Raw genomic sequence first — 19,076 nt, 5'->3', positions numbered from 1 at the left:
GGGGAAAGTTTGCCCCTATTTTTAAAGAGGAGAAAAGGACTTGTTTTCATTTTCACCTGGCTGCTTGTGCACCACACTAGGAGATGAAATGTTCTGCTAAAACATAGCAGCGAAAAGAGGACACAGTGCCTGGGATACAGCCTTCATCTCATGATGAACTTTCTGTGTGTCTGGGCACATCAGTGTAAGCTTTGTGCCTCAGTTTTCCCCAAGTCTACTGTGCTAATAACATCAGACAGCTCTTCTAAATGTCATGAAATCTAGGAGCGAGGAGTACCATTAAGTGATAAGTAAATAGTAAAAATAAGTGTTATTATTTATCACTGAGAACTGATTGTCTAAATGTGAGCTTTATGATTGAACTGGTCATCCATGCAAGATGAGCTCACATCGTGTCAGCTTTGCCCATCACGCCTCGGTCCTGTGAGCAGCAGTGAGTACCGCAACATGAATTTTAGTCTTCGCGAAGCAGAATGGGACCAGGGAGGGTCAGGGCAATCACTGCGAGACCGAGCACGCGATGGCACGGGACACCAGCCTGTGCATCCCACCGGCTGCCTGAGCTAACGGTGGCCTCTCAGCCGCGTGGCAGAGCAGATTAGCAAATGCATGCAGAATCCAGCCTGCTCTGACAGCCAGCTTGATGCGGAGCACGGCAGCTTCTCCCACCGCAGGGAGAACCGGTGTCTTGCAGCTGACCTGCTGCCCCAGTGGGAAGAGCAGGAGCAGGCAGACCTGTAGGGCAGGCAGCACTGAGCCCTTCTGGAAGGCAATGGGCAAAGCTCTCCTGACGGAGAGGACAGATCCTCTTTGCCCTGACCATTTGATTTATTGGGATCCACTTTAACCCTCAGTCAGGAGCTGCAGAAAGAAAAATAACTGATGCAGCAAGGTCAGAAAGCCCCGTTACATGGCATATAATGATTTTCAGACTTGTCAAGGCCCTTCCCAGGGCTTTGCAAATACTTTGATTCAATTACAATAATGACCCTTTGGAAGATACGTATTAATCTCCTGGAGCAGCCCTCTGCTTTAGGCCAGAGCTGCCTCTCAAGGTGGTTTAATGTACATGTGCAGTGTTACTGGGATGGTGTCCTGGTTTCGGCAGGGATAGAGTTAATTTCCTTCCTAGTAGCTGGTACAGTGCTGTGTTTTGGATTTAGGGTGAGAACAAAGTTGATAACACACCAATGTTTTAGTTGTTGCTAGGTAGTGCTTACACTAGTCAAGGACTTTTCAGCTTCCCATGCTCTACCGACTGAGCAGGCTGGAGGTGCACAAGAAGCTGGGAGGGGGCACAGCCAGGACAGCTGACCCCAACTGGCCAAAGGGATATTCCATACCATGGGACGTCATGCTCAGCATATAAAGCTGGGGGAAGAAGAAGGAAGGGGGGGACATTTGGAGTTATGGTGTTTGTCTTCCCAAGTCACCGTTACGTGTGATGGAGCCCTGCTTTCCTGGAGATGGCTGAACACCTGCCCGCCCATGGGAAGGAGCGAATGAATTCCTTGTTTTGCTTTGCTTGCGTGTGCGGCTTTTGCTTTACCTATTAAACTGTCTTTATCTCAACCCACAAGTTTTGCCACTCTTACCCTGCCGATTCTCTCCCCCATCCCACTGGGGGGGAGTGAGCGAGCGGCTGGGTGGGGCTTAGTTGCCGGCTGAGGTTAAACCACGACAGATGGTAAGTCAGGCAGAGGAGTTGCTGCCTGTCTCTGATGGAGAGCCAGGGAACAAATTCACCCTGTGCCAGAGTCTGGTGCCTGGCAGGGTGGCCCTAAGTCTGACCCAGCAAGAGCCTAGATCTTCCTGGGGTGAATTCTGTAGGTTTGAGGACAGTCTTTCTTTCTGGAGTGGATGGAAGTGCAGGCAGCAAAGTGGGTGGGAAGTACATCAGTTCCCCTCAGCTTTTGGTGATGTATCCAATCTACCACCAGATAGCCAAGGGGACAAAAATGGAAAGGGTCATAATTGCATTGATGAGTTACGGGCTGTCCTCAAAAACCTACCTGCTGGCATGTGCAGGTGGGGAAGGAGAAACTGAGGGAGGGATTTATCCACTGTCACCAAGGAGGAGCAGAGCTGAGCCACAACTCAGATCTCCTGTCCTCTCTTACGGCTGTGCTGATGGCTCCGAATAAAAGTTAGCTATGTCCTCTCTTGGGAGAACGGGAACCCAGAGGAGGCGAGGACCCAGGAGAACGCTACTCTTTTTTTAGCTGTGGATATTATTTATTTAATGGTGGTTTTAGCTCTTATATCAAATCTTAAGGAATGCTGAGTATCCTTCAAACCTCAGCAAGGCTCCTGACAGCTTCAAGGGCACTCCACAGGATTTGGCCCAGGGATTATCAATATGCATGTGATTTTTTTTCCGATTTCAACCTTAATCTGAGGCTGGGGCACAAGTACTGCAAAGGGCTGTTTGCAGGTCTTTTGATTGTCAGCTGGGGTATCCTTGTCTTTGATCTTCCATATGAGCCCAAATGAAAGCTGCAGTAATCTATCACTGCTGTTGGGAAGGTTGTTGTGTTCAGGTAGACCCTTTCCAGTGTACGTCCCATGCCTCGGTCAAAACTGTGCTGAAGAGTTTGCCGACATTTAACAGCATGTGCCAAGGGCCTGTTTAGTTAATGGTAGTGATGAGCGAGGCAGAGCACTGCGATGCAAATACCTACAATCCAGGCAGCTTCAAGAAAAATATGTTTCCGAGGCTGCTGCACATGTGGCAACGCAAGGAGAGCGGAGAGAGTTCCCTGTGTCTGATATTACTGCAGGATCCGGGCCCTGGCTGGGAAAATCATCCTTCAGCTGCAAAGTTACCCGGAGGGAGGGGGTTTTTGATGCCTAAGGTGTTATTTACACATGCCGGGACATGGGGAGCCAGTGTGAGTGTAGCGATAGGCAAGGCTATAGCACACACATGGCTGCGGCTGTGTTGCAGCTCTAGCATCTTTGCAGTCATTAAAGTTGCACTGAGTAGTCCCAGCAGAGAATCTGCTGTCCTTCCCCAAGAGAAACAACTTAGGGTGAGGGGGGAGATTGAACATGCTTTGACTGAGAGTCCTGTAACAGGGCAGGGAGGAAACAACCTGCAGCTCAGAACTGGCATTGGTTCAGCATGATGGAGCAGACACACAGGAGACCCCCGTGCCCACACAAGGAATGGTATGGAGATGATGAGTAGAATAGAATAGAACAGAACAGAACAGAACAGAATGAAATAGAATAGAATAGAACAGAATAGAATATTTTCAGTTGGAAGAGACCGACAATGATTATCTAGTCCAACTGCCTGACCATTTCAGAGCTGTCCAAAAGTTAAGGGCATTGTCCAAAAGCCTCTTAAACACTGACAGGCTTGGGGCATCGACCACCTCTCTAGGAAGCCTGTTTCAGTGTTTGACCACCCTCTCTGTAAAGAAATGCTTCCTAATGTCAAGTCTGAGATGATGGGGAGGTGCATCCCATCACAGTGTTCTCAGGAGTATTATGCTTGTGGGACAAAAATTGTTTTGATTTTTTTCATGTAGCTATAAAAAGAAATCCCCACCGCCACCCCCGCTTCTTGGAGGCTGCTGCATTTCTCTCCACTCAGGCATCGGCATCTCGGAAGTATTGTTAGAAATAGCATCCGGGCGTTGGGCATTTCCCTGCTTCCCAGTTCATTTCCACCCAATTCATTCAGTTTACAAGTGCAAAAGATGTTTTTGCTAATTGCCAGCTCTTCCGGCTCCTCCTGGGATCTGGAAAGCAGCTGAGATTGTCCTGCCTGTTACATCTTCAGCAGCAGTAAGGAGCTGTTGCCGCAGTCTGTGAAACAGGACTTACATGACTCCTATTACTGTTGTGCCTGAGTATTTCACAGCCTTCAATGTGCTGTTATTGCAACTAGAGCTGAACAAAAAACTTTTCTAGGTCACTTACAGTTCTGAAGTTTCTTTAACATTTGCCTTTACCCAGACTAATGTTTTAGGAGAGTTTTGGTGAACAGAAAAGGCAGGAGAAAGCACTGTCAGTCAAATGACAGCTGTCACTTTGCTTTTGAGGCTTTCACGGTTAATATGGCTTCAAAATGCAGCAAAACTGACAGTAATTCTCAGAACATTTCTGCTGCTCTGAAGCTGGAGCCATGTGGGGACCTGCTCTCAGGTCCCCTGAACACGGGACTCGCAAGGAGCACTTTTGTTCTCCTGGCCCTCCCTCCCAGGAACGCTATTAGAAGAGGTGGCCAGGGAGCCCCCAGCTTGTGAGCAGTACTCCTTCACTCTGACATCGCTTGTCATCTCAGGAAAGAAAGATCAAACGGGAGGATGGAGTCGGAGCTGTCACATCCACTGTACGTTTCCTGCTCAATTCTGTTACCCTTGGGCAGGTGAAGGCTGGGACTTCATCACTTTGGTCTTAACCTGCCTGTCTACTCGCTGTTCAGTGTGCGTGGAAGACCTTGATTCACAAGCCAGCAATGCTGGCAGGGGCATTTGGGCGAGTTGAGGAGAATACAGCAAGCCCGTACCAGTACACACCTTAGCGCTGTGGTTTCCAACCTTTTTTTTTTTCCTTCAGGACCCCTGATTGTCAAACTAAATGTCTGGATCAACTTCATCCCCCTACACACAAAGGACCCCCTTTGATCTCCAGACCCTCTCTCCCCAACTGGGTCTCCCCTCCAGAAACTTCCTTCTCTGCAAGCTCTCTGCTGTTTATTCCTCAGAGTAAAGCTGAACAACTCCTATTGCTATTGCCAGGGCTTATTTGCTTCTCTCCTCTGGACGTTCCCCTCTCCCCACCTTCCCAGCCGGGGTGGAGAGAGCTGCAGCAGCAGGAATCCCCCTTATTTGCCCTCTGCAAGCCCAGGCTGATCTCCTTCTATTGAGACTCCTGGCTCCAGGTGCCAGGTTGGCTTTTGCAGACAACACCCTGGCAACGTGCAGCTCGGCTGAGCCAGAGGATAAAAGCTTCCTGCTGGGATTCTGCATTTCATCTGCGGTGGTGATACTAGCTGGCTTATTCCCACGTTCCTTCCCTCCCCTGGGCCTTGGGAAAGAGAGTACCAGGAGGGTTGAGTGCATTTTGTTGTTATTGGCTTAATACCTGAGATCTCAGTCAGTCTCAGTGGGACTTCTGAGTTTCCCAGCTTGGGAGCTATAAACCCAATCCTGCTCCCTCCGGGCTCCGTGGAAGGCTGAGTCTCACAAGTCGGTGCCTTTGACTAGCAGGAGCTGGTTCACATTCTGCAAGGACGTTGTAGCACGGAACTGGAGCCCAAGGTATCTGCACAGGTCTGCAGGAGGTGCAGAAGCAGAGCTTTAGCGATCAGTCTGCCAAGGGAGAAGGCAATGATAAATGTGTTTGGCACTGGCGCGTGTGCGTATTATTGTTGGGCAGATTGGGGTGGATGGGTCGACAGGAAAAAAGGACACTTCACCCCTAGGACTGTGCCTTCTGCTGTGCGATCGGCATTTTCTGCAATAAAGGCCATTCCCGGTGCTGCAAACCACAGACAGGACAACACAGATATTTTTTTTCAGTATAAATTGCTTTAGCCAGCACAGTCATAATTTGTGCTGCCTTATAATTTGCAGGTATTTAGTTAGCTGAGGAGTATTTCCGCGTCTTCCTACTAAGTGGGAAGTCAGAACCTCCCTATCGGGTGAATACTCTTTGAGTCCCTCCAAAGCTTGTCACTGCAACTCAGCTTAACGTCAGCACACAAAATACATCAGGCAGTTCAGTGCAAGTTTGCACAGATGCTGCAACATCTGTCCAGTCTGGACAAGTTGGTTGGCTGAGGGTAGGGGTGTTGCTGGAGGTGTGAGATAAAGTCCGCTGTCTGGGTTTCTTGGGGAGCACTCTGTCCTTTGTGTTACCCAGATGTACGGAGATAAGGCAGGATGGGGAGGAGGGAGGAGAAAGCTTAATGAAGAAATGTTGCTGGGAGGAGAGAGGTTTCCACCAGCCCGAATCTCTGAAAGCCATTTCCATTAGCAGAAAGTGGGTTTAAAGGGTTTTGATAGCAATCCCTCTTTGCATGAGTTCCAGGGGCTGGCAGAGTGTTTGGTTACCAGCGTAGCTTTGGTTAAATACGTTTTCAGCAGCAAAGCTGGGAAATGACTCCCCCTCCTCTCCCGTGACCTGCTTTCCTGAGAAAAGCACAAGCAGATCCGTGTCGCTCCGCTCAGCACCTGCTCCTTATTCCTGCTCTTTGCAAAATGCTGGGGTGCTATGTCTGAGGGTCAGGCATGTCTTTTCTCCCAGCCAGAACCATCGGCAGGGGAAAGTAGGAATTAGAGCGGACCCGACAGCAGTCACGCTGTCCACATAAAACCATTGGGCTTGCATGGTGGGGAAATATTCCAGCAGGAAAACCTCTGCCAGCTTTGCAGGTCTGGAGCTTGATTTGTGTTTCAGCCTCCTGCCAGTCCAGCCAGGCTTTTAGCAGGCTGGAGAAGGGAAGTTTGCTCCACTGCTCTCTGGTTTCACTACGATCCCGAGCTTTGTTTTCTGTGGCTTTCTGCATCCCTGCACCCTCGCTGCTGTCACGCATGTCAAATTGTGGCAAGGTACCGTTCCCAGCAGCGTGGCTTTGGGGCTGAAAGGGAATCGATGAATCCAGCCGCCTCTCTGCTTGCTGCTCTGTTCCCAGCTGAGCAGCGCAGCCCCGCTGAGGGATCTCACCCTTTCCCTCTGATTGATCTGGGTCCTGCCCACCAGGGAGCTGTTTACATCGACCCCCGACCCCCGGTGAGAAAGCATCCGATCAGCACCCAGGAGGGCTGGGAACAGGTTGTTCAAGGACAGGGGGCAGCACGATCTTCAACATCAGCATTTATTTATTGGCATTTATTTAGCCACTAGTGCACCAGCCCCCTCACTGCATTAGCATCATCTTTATTTCCCAGAGGTTTCCTCCTCTTCTGCTAATGTAAACCCAAAGCAAACCCGCTAGTAGATTCCTCTGTACACCCACGTAAGTCAAGTCAGAAATCACACTGGTCCCACCGTGGCGGCTTTTTGTCGTTTGCTTTACATTTTATTTACCCCCTCCCACCCAAAACCTGTAACAAACTAATATATAATGTGAAAGGACATTTGTAGTGGCTGGGGGGGGGGGATAACGATGAGGAGGCGGTGAGCAGCGATGCAGGATTCCTGAACCAGGATCCAAATGACCTTCAGGAATGGGCAGATGCTGCTTTCCGAAATTTGAACTGGGAACAAGGGAGGCGCTCCACGCATTCAAGGGGCTGTCAGCTCTGCTTCTCTTGGCTGCTCCACTTCCATGAAACGCTCATTTTGCAGAGTGCAAAGGAAAAGGAGGCCAAAGGGAAAGCAAGGAGCAAAGGAAAGCACTGGCAGAGAAAAGAGTGCAGCTAGCTGAACTCACACTGAGTAAACGGTCTCGTCTAACAGAGCAGCATCCCTGTGTGCGTGTGTGTGCGCGCCTGCCTCTTGCTACTATCACCTGGCTCCCTGAACTCCTAATCGCTCCTTGGGCCTGATTCAGAGCTCACTGATGTACAGTTGTAGGCTTGAAGCGGGTCTTGATTTTGATTTTGGTATTTCTCTGAGGTTCCGATCGCGGGATAATTGTGCCAGTATCAGCAAGGCTCAAAGCTCTGTCTGTCTGTCCGTCCGAGGAGCAGGGTTAGACCGTAACAGACAGGCTAACACAGCCAGAAGTAACCTGCTGTTATTGTGGTCTGTACAGCCACTACCAAGTCTGTATTGCCCAGGAGAACCTTATTAGTACGTTTGAAAGACATGATAAAAACAATTCAGGGTTTTAAAAATGTTAATCTCACGACCTCCTCCAGTTCCTCCACCGCCCTCCTTACACTTATAAAAACAGGGTCTTAGATGCTCCATTGCAAAATGTGAGTTGCTTGTGCTGAAGGGAGGTGGCAATGCATAAGTGACCTTTCTCCCGGCAATCCCAGAGCGGTGATGTGAAATGGTGCGAACACGTAATGTGCCGTGATGGGACAAGTATCTTCTGCGCCCAGCGGCTGAGCCGAAGGGTGACCTGCTGCACCTGCTTGCAGTTTGATGGGGATGTTTGCTGAGCTCTCTTGCTTTCTGATGCAACGAAGCAGGTGTGAAAGGCGGGCTTCCACTTCGAGTTCGCCCACCATTCCTTTGAAGTTATTTGGCAAGAGATAGATTAGGAAATGCTCAGTGAACGGGCAGCCCCAAAGGGCTCAGCAGCTCCCCTGGATTCAGAATAATTTCAAAATACCCCCAGAATTTGTTTGTACAGTGCCCAAGCCCTTCTCAGAGGATTCCTTGCACCTCCTCCCCTTTGCCTCAGCCAACACAGGACTTTCCATTTTTTAGGGTGATTGCCTTTGCTCTGCTTTTAATGCCCCTTCTCAGCTGGAAACACTGGAGCGTGAAGCTATCCAGAGTTCCCAGGTCCAGATATATCTGTTACTGTGATCCTGTTGCATCTGTGAGGACTTTATTCTCAGGAGATTTGGGGGGGGGGTTGCTAAGTGCATTGAAATAATTTGTATCTTTAAAGGACTGCTTCTCCCTCTTGGTTACGGTTAATCTTTAATCCAGCATCTTCATCTTTGCCTGCAGCACCTTAATTTGGCTTCTTGATTTAATTTATTTTACCGTCTGCTACCTCCTCCTATTCCCAGCCCCTCTATCATCTGCCTGATTTATTTTTCTTTGTCTCTTTATCTGCTAGCCCTGCACTCAGCCATTAAAATTTTCTGATTTAGGTTTCTGAGAAGCAGCGTACCCTGAAGCTAGTGTTTCGGTGTCAAGAGAGCCATCTTTCTTCCCAACCTGGCCCTGGGGCCTCCTGTACTCTTCGAGACAGGGCTGGGACATCGGCAGCGGTGTTTGTTTGCTGTTTTGCAAAGTGCTGCTTATAGGTAGACAAGCGGCAGTCTGCGTCTCCGTCCCTGACTTTGCTATGAAAAGTTGGGAAGAGCATCGAGATTGCTCGGGCCATTTCAGAGAGGGGGAGGCCAAAAAAAAGAGAGCACAAGTGACAGGGGGTCTGGACCAGAGCTGGGATTTGCAGGCTTTTTGTTCAGAGCTAGTAACACACTTTCATCTTCCTCTTTCCTTTCAGTCGTATGCACCAGAGCAATGTTTAAACTCCCCAGCTGGAGATGCAGAGGCAAACCTGCTGCCCTGTCATTGCCAGGGTTAGGTGTGAGCAGCCATGGGATGATGGTTGTGGTCGTCTCCCCATGCCAGCTAACCATCCTTCTGCTCCCCTGAGGTCTGACTGAGGGCTTGGGGGGAAAGCTCTGAGTCCTTTCAGGCTCCGTTGGGGTCATCTAGGAAGATGGAAGTGCTGAACTGCAAATAGGACATAGATGCTGCCATATCTGAGGCAGCCTGACCATACCCTAAAGAGGATGTGAGATATCTCTTACCAGGTGTTTGTATTGCTCTCCCTGCCTCTAAACCGAGTGCATTTGTACATCCTTGGCTAGCCAAAGGGAGCGTTTCCAGCTGGTTAACTGCCGGCTGGCAATGTCTTACATTTATTTTGGCATCTGGTACGCTTAGCAAAAGCATTTACTACCTTGTTTCCCCATTTTTCCCAAGCCTCCTTTCCCATGAGACTTGAGCATGGGACCATGATGTCCAGGCGTAGAAAACGGTGTACTCTGCTAATGTGCTCGGTTCCTCTGAGGATTTTCCCTGAAATGTTTTCAGTACATAGGACAAGGCTGCTGCTTATCACTTTGGTGCGCTTTTGTTTTCTGCGTAACCAGGAAACTTTCCCAGTTTCTCAGAAATGATCGTAAGATGACTGGCTGTTGTACAAGGCAGAGAAAGAGGGTTGCCTGGACCACACAGGGGTTAATGCCTGCTGTGGAGCCACATCATTTTATAAACAGAAAAGCAGAGTACCCACCTTTTGGACTGTGACCCAGTTAGAGTCTTCCTAGCATGAGAAGGACTGACTGCATAAGCAGCCACGAGTCTTTAACGTCTCAGGCATCTCATGCTAATTGAGAAATTGCAGCTGGAAAGCTGTATGAAAGCGGAGAGGGTAAGCTGAACATTTTCGTGTCCAGCTGGAACATGCACTCTTTCTACACATTTGCTAAAGCGGGTGGTTTCAGGAGGGTCATGCTGTGTGGTACAACAAGTGGGTGGCAGCCCATTCAAGACAGTCCTAGCTCCCGTTCTTGTTTTGCAAGACATGCCAAAACATTTCCATGCAAGCGCTCCAGCCAAGGACAGACGAGGAGCTGCCCCTGGAGAGAACGGTCCTGCGAAGCCTGGATAAGCAGCTGTGAATGTCACGTAGAGGTGTGGGGGAGACAGATATATCACTCACTGATTTCACCTTGTCCTTTGTTGGAAAGAAGCCCTACATGGTAATGAGACCAGCCATCTTACTGCTCATCTTTCCATTCGCCTGTTGTGCCAGGGGTACACTTCCCTCCACTCGGGAAAGTCAACTTCAGAAAGTCCCAACCTCTATTTACAATACTTTCACAGTAACTCCTGTTTTCACCTTTTTCCCAAGACAACCCTGATACCTAATGAACTATTTATTGCTCTGATATTCCAGTGTAGCAGGAAAGCTCCAATGGAGCAATTTTGCCCAAAAATAAGATTAGGAGGTATAGCCTTTGCTTCTTGCATCAGAGGGATTCCAGAAATGCTGTAATGATGCATTTAGCTCTGGACAGCAAAGATGAGTTTAAGAGCAGAGGCTAAAGTCTTGGAGGGATAAAACATTGCTTTGTTGTGGAAAGTAGTCCGAGGTCATCTTCTGCGGTCACTGACAGGTGAGCCGACCTGATGATACCAGTGCTTGCAGAGTAGCTAAATCTGAGAATGATTTTTCTTTTTTCTTAAAGCTATGAAGTCACGGGATTATAGGGAGCTGTAGGCTTCTCTGTTTCTATTTCACAGCGTTCTGTAGAGCTTGAAAATGTCATCCTTTTAAAAGAGAAAATCCACAAGACAAAGAGACTTCAAATATGCTATACAAAAAAAAGAAACCCCCATGATACTTCAAGCTAAATTCCTGATGTTGTGTGTAAGTTGAGCTGTGATACTGTGGAAGAGATCAGATCTGTAATTATTAAGCAACCACTAGAACTGGGATCAGGAAGGAATATTTCTCCAGGTTCGATGAGCAGGAGCTATTGAACTGGTTTCCTCTGCAACGTGAATATTGTGACACCTCACAGGGATTTTCACATTTGTTTCTGTTTTAAAGACCAAGGACACTAACAGTGTCTTTGATTTCTCCATTTCTTCTCTACGGTCCATTGTAGCCCCTGGTGTCAGGTCTTCTGTATTAAAGCCTTGACATTAGTGGCATGTGTTGAGGATTGTTCAGTGGCTTACTGGGTAGGACACACGGGGCAGAGTGGTCCTTCTGGGGGTCCATCCTGATGAAACATCTGTCCTGTGGCTGCCTTTGGAAAGGAAGTTTGGCAGGGAAGTGCAAGAAAATTGCAATCGCAGGTTATGGACCCAATGGCCAAGTTCTCCTCTCCCACCCCACCCTTCTTTGTGCACTGGGGCAAGTTTTCGGAGACCAAGGCATGGTGCGAGTTCCATCTGCAAGAGATGATGTCTGCATTTCAGGCCTTCTTCTGGAGCTGTGGAGCAGGGACGTAAAGGGGGAGAGTGCTCATTAATTATCAACCACATGCTCCGGATTTTAAATGGAAGTCCAAAGCCCAGGAGGCTGAAAATATTGGGAAGTGCTGAGCTTCCTCTCCAGTGGGATAGCGTGGCCTTCTGATGAGAGTCATTACAGCTCAGCGTCAGCTGCATTTATGGTGTCTAAAAAGATTATCTCCAGATAATCTTACGGGTATTTAGCCAGCCATATGCTTTATTTCAATGGTAATATGTATTTCTTTGTGCGTTTTAACATTGTTTATGTTAATTAAGTCTTCAGACTGGATGCTGCATACGGGCTGTTTATTTTTTTCTGGGGCTAATTTGCAGATACTAAGTAACCTTGTCCCCTGCAAAATGCTCAAATTCAGTTAACCATGATTATGAATTCACAGCTGGAAGAAGGCCTTGCTTTTAGCCTCCTTGTAACTTTCTCTTCCTGTTCGTCCCTCCCCCCCAAAAAAGAAAAGGACCTGGAGAAAATCCCAGATGTCCCTCATCTCCCATAGGTCACGAATCTTTTCATAAATCACCATTGTCTTCATTTTGCTTGTGTCAGTTTTGAAGTAAATCAGCCAAAACCACCTGGAATTAGGCGCCTCTGGAAAAAAAAAAAAAAATTCTTGCTTTGGTTTCATTTTCCTTGCACCAAGCAACTGGATCAATAGTAAGTTTTTCTTTTTTTCCTTTTTTCTATTTTTTTTTTTTTTCCTAAACAGCTAATTTAATAATAGTTGCTAATCTGATTATTGATTCTTTCCTACCAGCAGAAAATTGTTTTGTTCAGTGCCAGGTCTATGCTGTCGGGGTAGAGGTGAGAAAAAGGGCATCAGTGTCAAACAAAACTCATAAGGAGACAGAGAGATCTCAGCAGTTGAGCACAAAGTTTTAGAGTGGCTCTGGAGACCTGGTGGTTGTTTTTTTTTTTTCCTATGAAGAAAGCAGGGAACCCAGCCAAAGGATGTATGGATGCGTTTATTGGCTGGAAGGCAATGTTGCTCAGTAGTTTCAGGAGTGACTGCTTACTCCAAAGACCAGAGCTCTATTAATGCCCTCTTCCATGACTGTATCCATTTGCATCTCCTTTGGGTACCTCAGTTTCCTTATCATAGAATCATAGAATGGTTTGGGTTGGAAGAGACCTCTAAAGGTCATCTAGGCCACCCCCCCTGCCGTGGGCAGGGACATCTTCAACTACAGCAGGTTGCTCAGAGCCCCGTCCAACCTGACCTGGAATGTTTCCAGGGATGGGGCATCCACCACCTCTCTGGGCAACCTGGGCCAGTGTTTCACCACCTCCAGCGACAAAATTTCTTAATAAGGTCTCCCCGGAGCCTTCTCTTCTCTAGGCTGAACAACCCCAACTCTCTCAGCCTGTCCTCATAGGAGAGGTGTTCCAGCCCCCTGATCATTTTCGTGGCCCTCCTCTGGACCCGCTCCAACAGGTCCACATCTTTCTTGTACTGAGGACCCCAGAGCTGGACACAGTACTGGGTCTCACCAGAGCAGAGCAGAGGGGCAGAATCCCCTCCCTTGACCTGCTGGCCACGCTTCTTTTTATGCAGCCCAGGATATGGCTGGCTTTCTGGGCTGTGAGCTAAATGAGGTTGATGACTTGATTTCTTTGAAATGAGCGTAGGAAAAATGCTGGACAATCAGTTATTGCATTGGAGCTTCAGTTTTCAGATTGGGTTACATGGATGTCACCAAACTGGTGCTACACCTGAAATTCAGAGACACAGAAGTGCACGATTTTTCTAGGAGGAAAGGTTTTGCTCCAGTAAGCCTAAACTGACTTGCTGGATGTGTGAGATGTCTCACAGGATTTTCAGTAGCATAACTGAGAGCTCAGCCTGGCTTTGAATCAGTGGATTGATCACAGAAAGGCAAAATTATCTCTTGGATAATAGGATGACCCTTGTGAAACAGTTTTGCGGCTTTTATTCGGTTCTTAGGAAGGTCTAAACTAACCAAAGCACGATTATTGCTTTGGCACTGACAGCGTCCAAAACTTCCCGAGCAGCTACAGTATTAAAGATTGATTTTAGCCCATATTTAGCTTAGTGTTTAATTTATTTCAGTGTTTACCTATCTGGCATGAGATCTTTTGTGACTGTTTTAGCAGCCAATCAAAGATTTTTACTTTTTTTTTTAATCAGCCTTTTTTTTTTTCAAAAGGTGCAAACCTGTTCACGTCCCTTTTTCCCGGGAACCATCCACTTTTTAATCCAACCCTGAGGTCCTGCAGAAACGGTGACTCTCACACACTTGCTGCAGAAAAATGATTGTACATTTTTTGTCCCGAGCTATTGCGCAGAGCCAAAGTGTTTGAAAGGCACTCTGGGGCAGCCTTTGGCTGGAAATGAAAATTGCTTTTGGGAATCCCACAAAAAGGATTAACTTTGACTTCATCTCTGGTTCATTCTCCAAATTAATAATCAATCTGCCAGCTGGACCCATGCCAAGCCCTTGCATGACCTGCCTGGTTAGCAAGGGGGGAATGGCCCATGTGAAGCAAGAAGTATCAGAGAACCGCAGAATCATTGAGGTTGGAAGAAACCTCTGGAGGTTGTTTGTATTATTTAAGTCTCAAATATACACCCCATTTTTAAAACCTCTTTCTGATCCATGCCTCTTCCCACAACAAAGGCTCTCCATTTGTGCAAATTCCTATTCAGAACAGCATTTCTACTTAAGAAAGTCCTTAAGCATGTGCTTAGTTCCTATTTAAATCTACAAGACAGTGCTGAATTGCTTTTTCCCATCAAGTGCTCAAATAACGTTCATAGTCATGTTGTAACATATGGTGAAACATTTTCTTGTGGAACATCATTGGAATTACACTGGAGATAAATCTGACCATAGACATTAGAGACAGAACCAGCTTGTCAGGTTTCCTGCTAAGCCTTCTAGTACAATGTTTTTTACGCCAGTCTGGTTTGGGGATTTCTACAATTCCTCTTTGAATGGCTTGTAATCAGTCTGACTACACTGTTCTCTAATATTCTGCCCACGTTTTCCCTTTAGTAGAGTTCCTCTTTCTTCTCTTCCCTCCCCTCTTGAGACCGCCTGGAAATAATTCTGCTTCCTTATTAGTGTACCTGGATTCAATATTTGTGAATAACTCAAATTCTGCTCTTTTTCTTTGCCACCGAGCTGTGAGCATGGGTTTTCCATTACAAACCCAGGGTACTTTTCTGCAGAATCAAAGGTTTTGCTGAGAAGATAAAGGCTCGGTACTGATCTACAGGTGAAACCTGTACGCACAGGCACGCACACACAAACACACACATGTACCTCCCCTTACGGACCTGTTCATTAATGTCCCATTTTCTTCTACAGCTTTTAATCAGGTCCATGATGAAAGTATTTTGCATTCAAATACGCAATATGCCCTTTTTGTAATATCCCCGTTTTGTAATTTGAACAGATCCCAGTGAAACAATCTTTAAATTACAAAATTCAGTGATCTAATCGTTTAGGATTTGGAGTCTGCCCTGAACTACGAGGCTTTTGGTAATACTTGCTGGCTGACCCTACACACCGTTGCCTGGGCAGAATGCTACCTGCATCCAACACGACCGAAACTCCCTCAGATGTGATTCCCACGGACCGTGGAGAGATCCCATTAGATCTCTCTCAGTGGTATTAAATATGTCATCTGCAACAGGTGTTGCTGGACAGGCTCAAACGTTCAGAAGCCATGAATGGGACCGCCCAAAATCACAGGACTGGCATTATTCACAAGATTTCACACCAATATACCTGTGACTTTGAAGCCTTCCAGTTGCAACTGAATCTTGCATCTTTAGGAGTTTCTCAGCAACCACGTGGACCAGAAATTAATTTTAAAATAAAGAAACACAGGCTGAATCCAGAAGCTAGGCGTGAATGAAGGTTCATAATATCATGTCCACACTGGGAATAAGGCAATGCCGGCACCTCGCCTGAGTGCCCTGAGTGAAGCAATGAGCGAACCTTTAGGTGATGCATCAGTTAGCCCTTGTGATGGTGCAATGCCCAAGAAACCTTTCGCTCAGCTTTCTGAAGACTGAGCTTAACCTGCCTCTTGCCACGTGGCAGCAAGTGGACAGTGAAAAGAGGCTGGTGACTCTTCTGGCGTGTCCTCCTACCTGCCAATACATTTCCCCAACCCAGCTCCAAGCCACATCCCAAAAGGGGGCAGAGGTGTTCGTATCAAAAGGATTGCAGGGCAAAGAGAACAGGCAATTAATCAGATTTGCAAAGAGGAAGGAAAGGATGAGAGAAGAGTTATTCTTCTGAGGAGCTTAAAACCAGAGGAACGGACATGCTCTTTGGAGCACCCAGCATTTGAATATTCTGAGTAGTTTAATAACTGGTAATAATCAATTAATAATCACAGGTAGTAATGAGGGCCAGATTTTCATTTTCTATTAAATGGCATAGTTGGACTTATTCTGAGGTGATTTACACCAAGTTTCTGACTGAGCACGTCCCACAGCACCCATCCTTTGTGTGATTTATAGCAGCTTTTAAAGTAAAAACTGGATGGCTTTGATCCAACCGATTTCTTTGAATCCAACAGGGTAAATAAGCAGGCATCAGACCAGATCTTGTAAGAGCAAAGGGCGGTTATTATAATTTTTAATTTTTTTGCCTAGATATCGCTATGTGCTCTTTCTGTATGCGCATCTAGAAATGGATATCAGGCCGTGCCAAGCGTGGCTTTGGCCCTGGATAGACTTTAGTCTGATATTGCATTCACTACTGTCAGCTTTTCTGCCGTGAGAGTGTGAGACCAGGCGCAGCATCTAGGGAGTATTATTTGTTTTCTGATACCTTCCCTGGGGTTTCCTGTTTCGTTAGGCTTTCTGATTTCTTTTGCCTTTTTTTTTTCCCCTTTTTTCTTTTGGATGAGGTTACTTCTGTTGATGCATGGCCCAGATCTGTCCCAGTCTACTCTGAAAGCTGGTAAATGAGTAAAGCTGGGCTTTGGGATTGAAAGCGGTGTTAAGGCAATAGTACTCACACATTTCAAGAGAGTTCAAATTGCTTGGGGGCAGGGGGTGTACGTGTGTGTCAATGTACACACATCTGATGCTTTAAGAATGATAGCTTTAAGCATGTCTATTTGTTGTGAAAGCCTGCTTAAACAGAAAAAGTTAAGGATAATTAGGAGCCTTTTTAAGAGCACTTTTCTAGATATCCGCAAACCCATAAGTGAGAAAGATAACCAGAGCATTAAAAAAACCCCAACTAAACAACAAAAAAAAAAAATCCAGCAAAGACAAATAAACCAATATCTACAAAAAACAACAACAGTCTGCTTTAGAGGGAAAGTAAAAGCTGTTGTAGAGATACGGACAAAGGATGAATTGATAGTAAGCAATACAAATTAAAAGCTTGAAAAAGATAAGAGAAAAAAAAAGATGTAAGAATTTTATTGTTCAGGATGGTTAAAATGATTAAAAAGGAAAATTTAGAGTATACTAAAACCAAAATAAATCCTAATGGTATTGGTCTGTTACTAGCTAGAAATGACAGATTTATTTATAATAATGCAGAAATTTCAATAAACGCCTGTATTCTGTAATTGGAAGAGAGCCTGGTTACTTAATCCACATCCCAGGCTAATGAAATACTTTTCATTACACCAGCAGCTAGAAAACATGCTATACATCATCTACTAAAGTAAGATGTTTTTAAGAGAAACAAGACGGGGTAATTTTACATACAAGAGTTTTGGAAGAGCAGGCTAAGGCTAACTGGGGATCAGTGCTCTTTAGTAAAAGAAGGGTGGAAGTGTTCCCAAAATCTGGAGAGAGGAGCATGTGTCTGTAAGCACAACAGCCTCACTCCAGAGCCGTCCGCCTCACATCTGTCTGAGGCACAATGACACGCCATCTGACACAGGATCCAAAAATTAGGGGATCGTGGGTAATATTATGATTATAATTGAATAATAGCATACTCATTAAAACAGAGACATTAATAGCAATCAACTTACGGAAAATAGTTCTTGTCAAGCTAAATTAATACTTTCTATGAGAATACATAACTGGTTGGTAGAGTCTGAGCATTTGCCATTATTTATACACACCATAAATAAGGCGCTTGTCTTGGTGACAGTGAATAAACAGAACAACTGGCTAATGCAGTTCTTGGAAATATAGGTGGAGAACACGGAATTCGTATTCCCTCTGAGATTGGCCTTGGATCTCTCAGTCCTTTCCAGGAAAGGCGGTGGTGAATTGCAGAAGGTGCATGGAAGAGACCGGAGAATGATGCCTGATCCCGAGAGCCTCTAAGAGATGATGTGACTTAGCTCAGTGAAGAGCATGCGAAGGGCTGACTATTCAGGGAAGACAGGTTTATGTCCCATCAGCTGGATGGACATGCGGGAGGGTCCAGACATTTAGAAAGGCCTGGATGGGCATCAGAAAAAAAATTCTTCTGGATTGTGTGTTGCTGACAACTTCTACAGCAAAATTAGTTTGGCTTTTTTTTTTTTTTTAATTTTTACTATGAAAAGCGCTTTAATCCAAAACGGAGGTAACTGAGGAAGGCTCAGTGTCACGTGTTAAACCGGATCCGAGTAGATAATCGCAACAGAATCAACGGCATGTGTTGATGTTCTGTTACCCTCTTGGTACCCAGCCCATTCTCTCCGCTTTCTTGCGGAGTGGTTAGGAAGGTGGAGGGAGGCTCTGTCTCGTTGTCAGTGTGTGCGTGGAGTCGAGACCTGCAAAAAACTCTGCAACTCAAGGCAGGTTTGCCGGAGTCAGCAGTATGGAGAAGTCCAGGCCATCTGTGATACACCTAAGGCTGCTGAGCAGCTTGGCTCCATCTGGAGCTGCCTTGAGCTTGCTGCTGGCATTCTTGCCTAGGTCCCCTCTTCTGAGGATGGCCAGATGTGGAGAGGGGACATCTTACACCCATGTTCCTCCAGCGAAGGCATATGGCCCTTTTGCTCTGCCTCCACATACTGTCCCAGGCTCCAGTGAAGCCCAGGTTATCCTCATGGATCCTGACCTTCTCCCCATCCGTTACATTCCTGCACTTACTCTCTGCATTTGCACCCCGTACGTGGCCACGTTTCAGGAGAGTGGTCTGGACAAGACACAGAAGCAATGGGTGGAAAATGACTGTACGTTTTGGGTGATGACTGTACCTCGGCATGTGAGGCAGAGCATGAGATTCCCCTTTTCCCTGGCTCAGCCCTTAGTGCTCACGTGGAGATGGGGCTGCAATAACTTTTCCCGATGAAACCATCCCATCTGCAGGACAATGGCCGACTTCACATGGAGCCTTTCCCATTTATGACCCCTTCCCCATTCTGCTGCTCTTCCCCAGCCCGAAAGGATGCCATGAGAAAGCAGGGACTCTGTCCCTTCGATCTCTTGAGGTCTCTCTGGCCATGAGGCAGGGACATTCCTGCCCTGCCCAGAGCTCTGGGGGGTGCGGGG

General features: G+C 46.7%; 1 protein-coding gene across 1 annotated transcript in view; it reads left to right on the top strand.

Annotated features, from left to right (window-relative positions):
* The window catches only part of ADGRB1 (adhesion G protein-coupled receptor B1), a 219,629-nt gene that overhangs the window by 97,858 nt on the left and 102,695 nt on the right, over positions 1–19,076 (top strand). The window lies entirely within an intron of this gene.

This window comes from Aptenodytes forsteri, unplaced genomic scaffold (genome assembly GCF_000699145.1).
Source record: "Aptenodytes forsteri isolate BGI_AS27 unplaced genomic scaffold, ASM69914v1 Scaffold260, whole genome shotgun sequence".
Lineage (NCBI taxonomy): Eukaryota > Metazoa > Chordata > Aves > Sphenisciformes > Spheniscidae > Aptenodytes > Aptenodytes forsteri.
The sequence above is the reverse complement of the archived record's forward strand: the minus strand, read 5'-3'. Positions and strand labels throughout refer to the sequence as shown.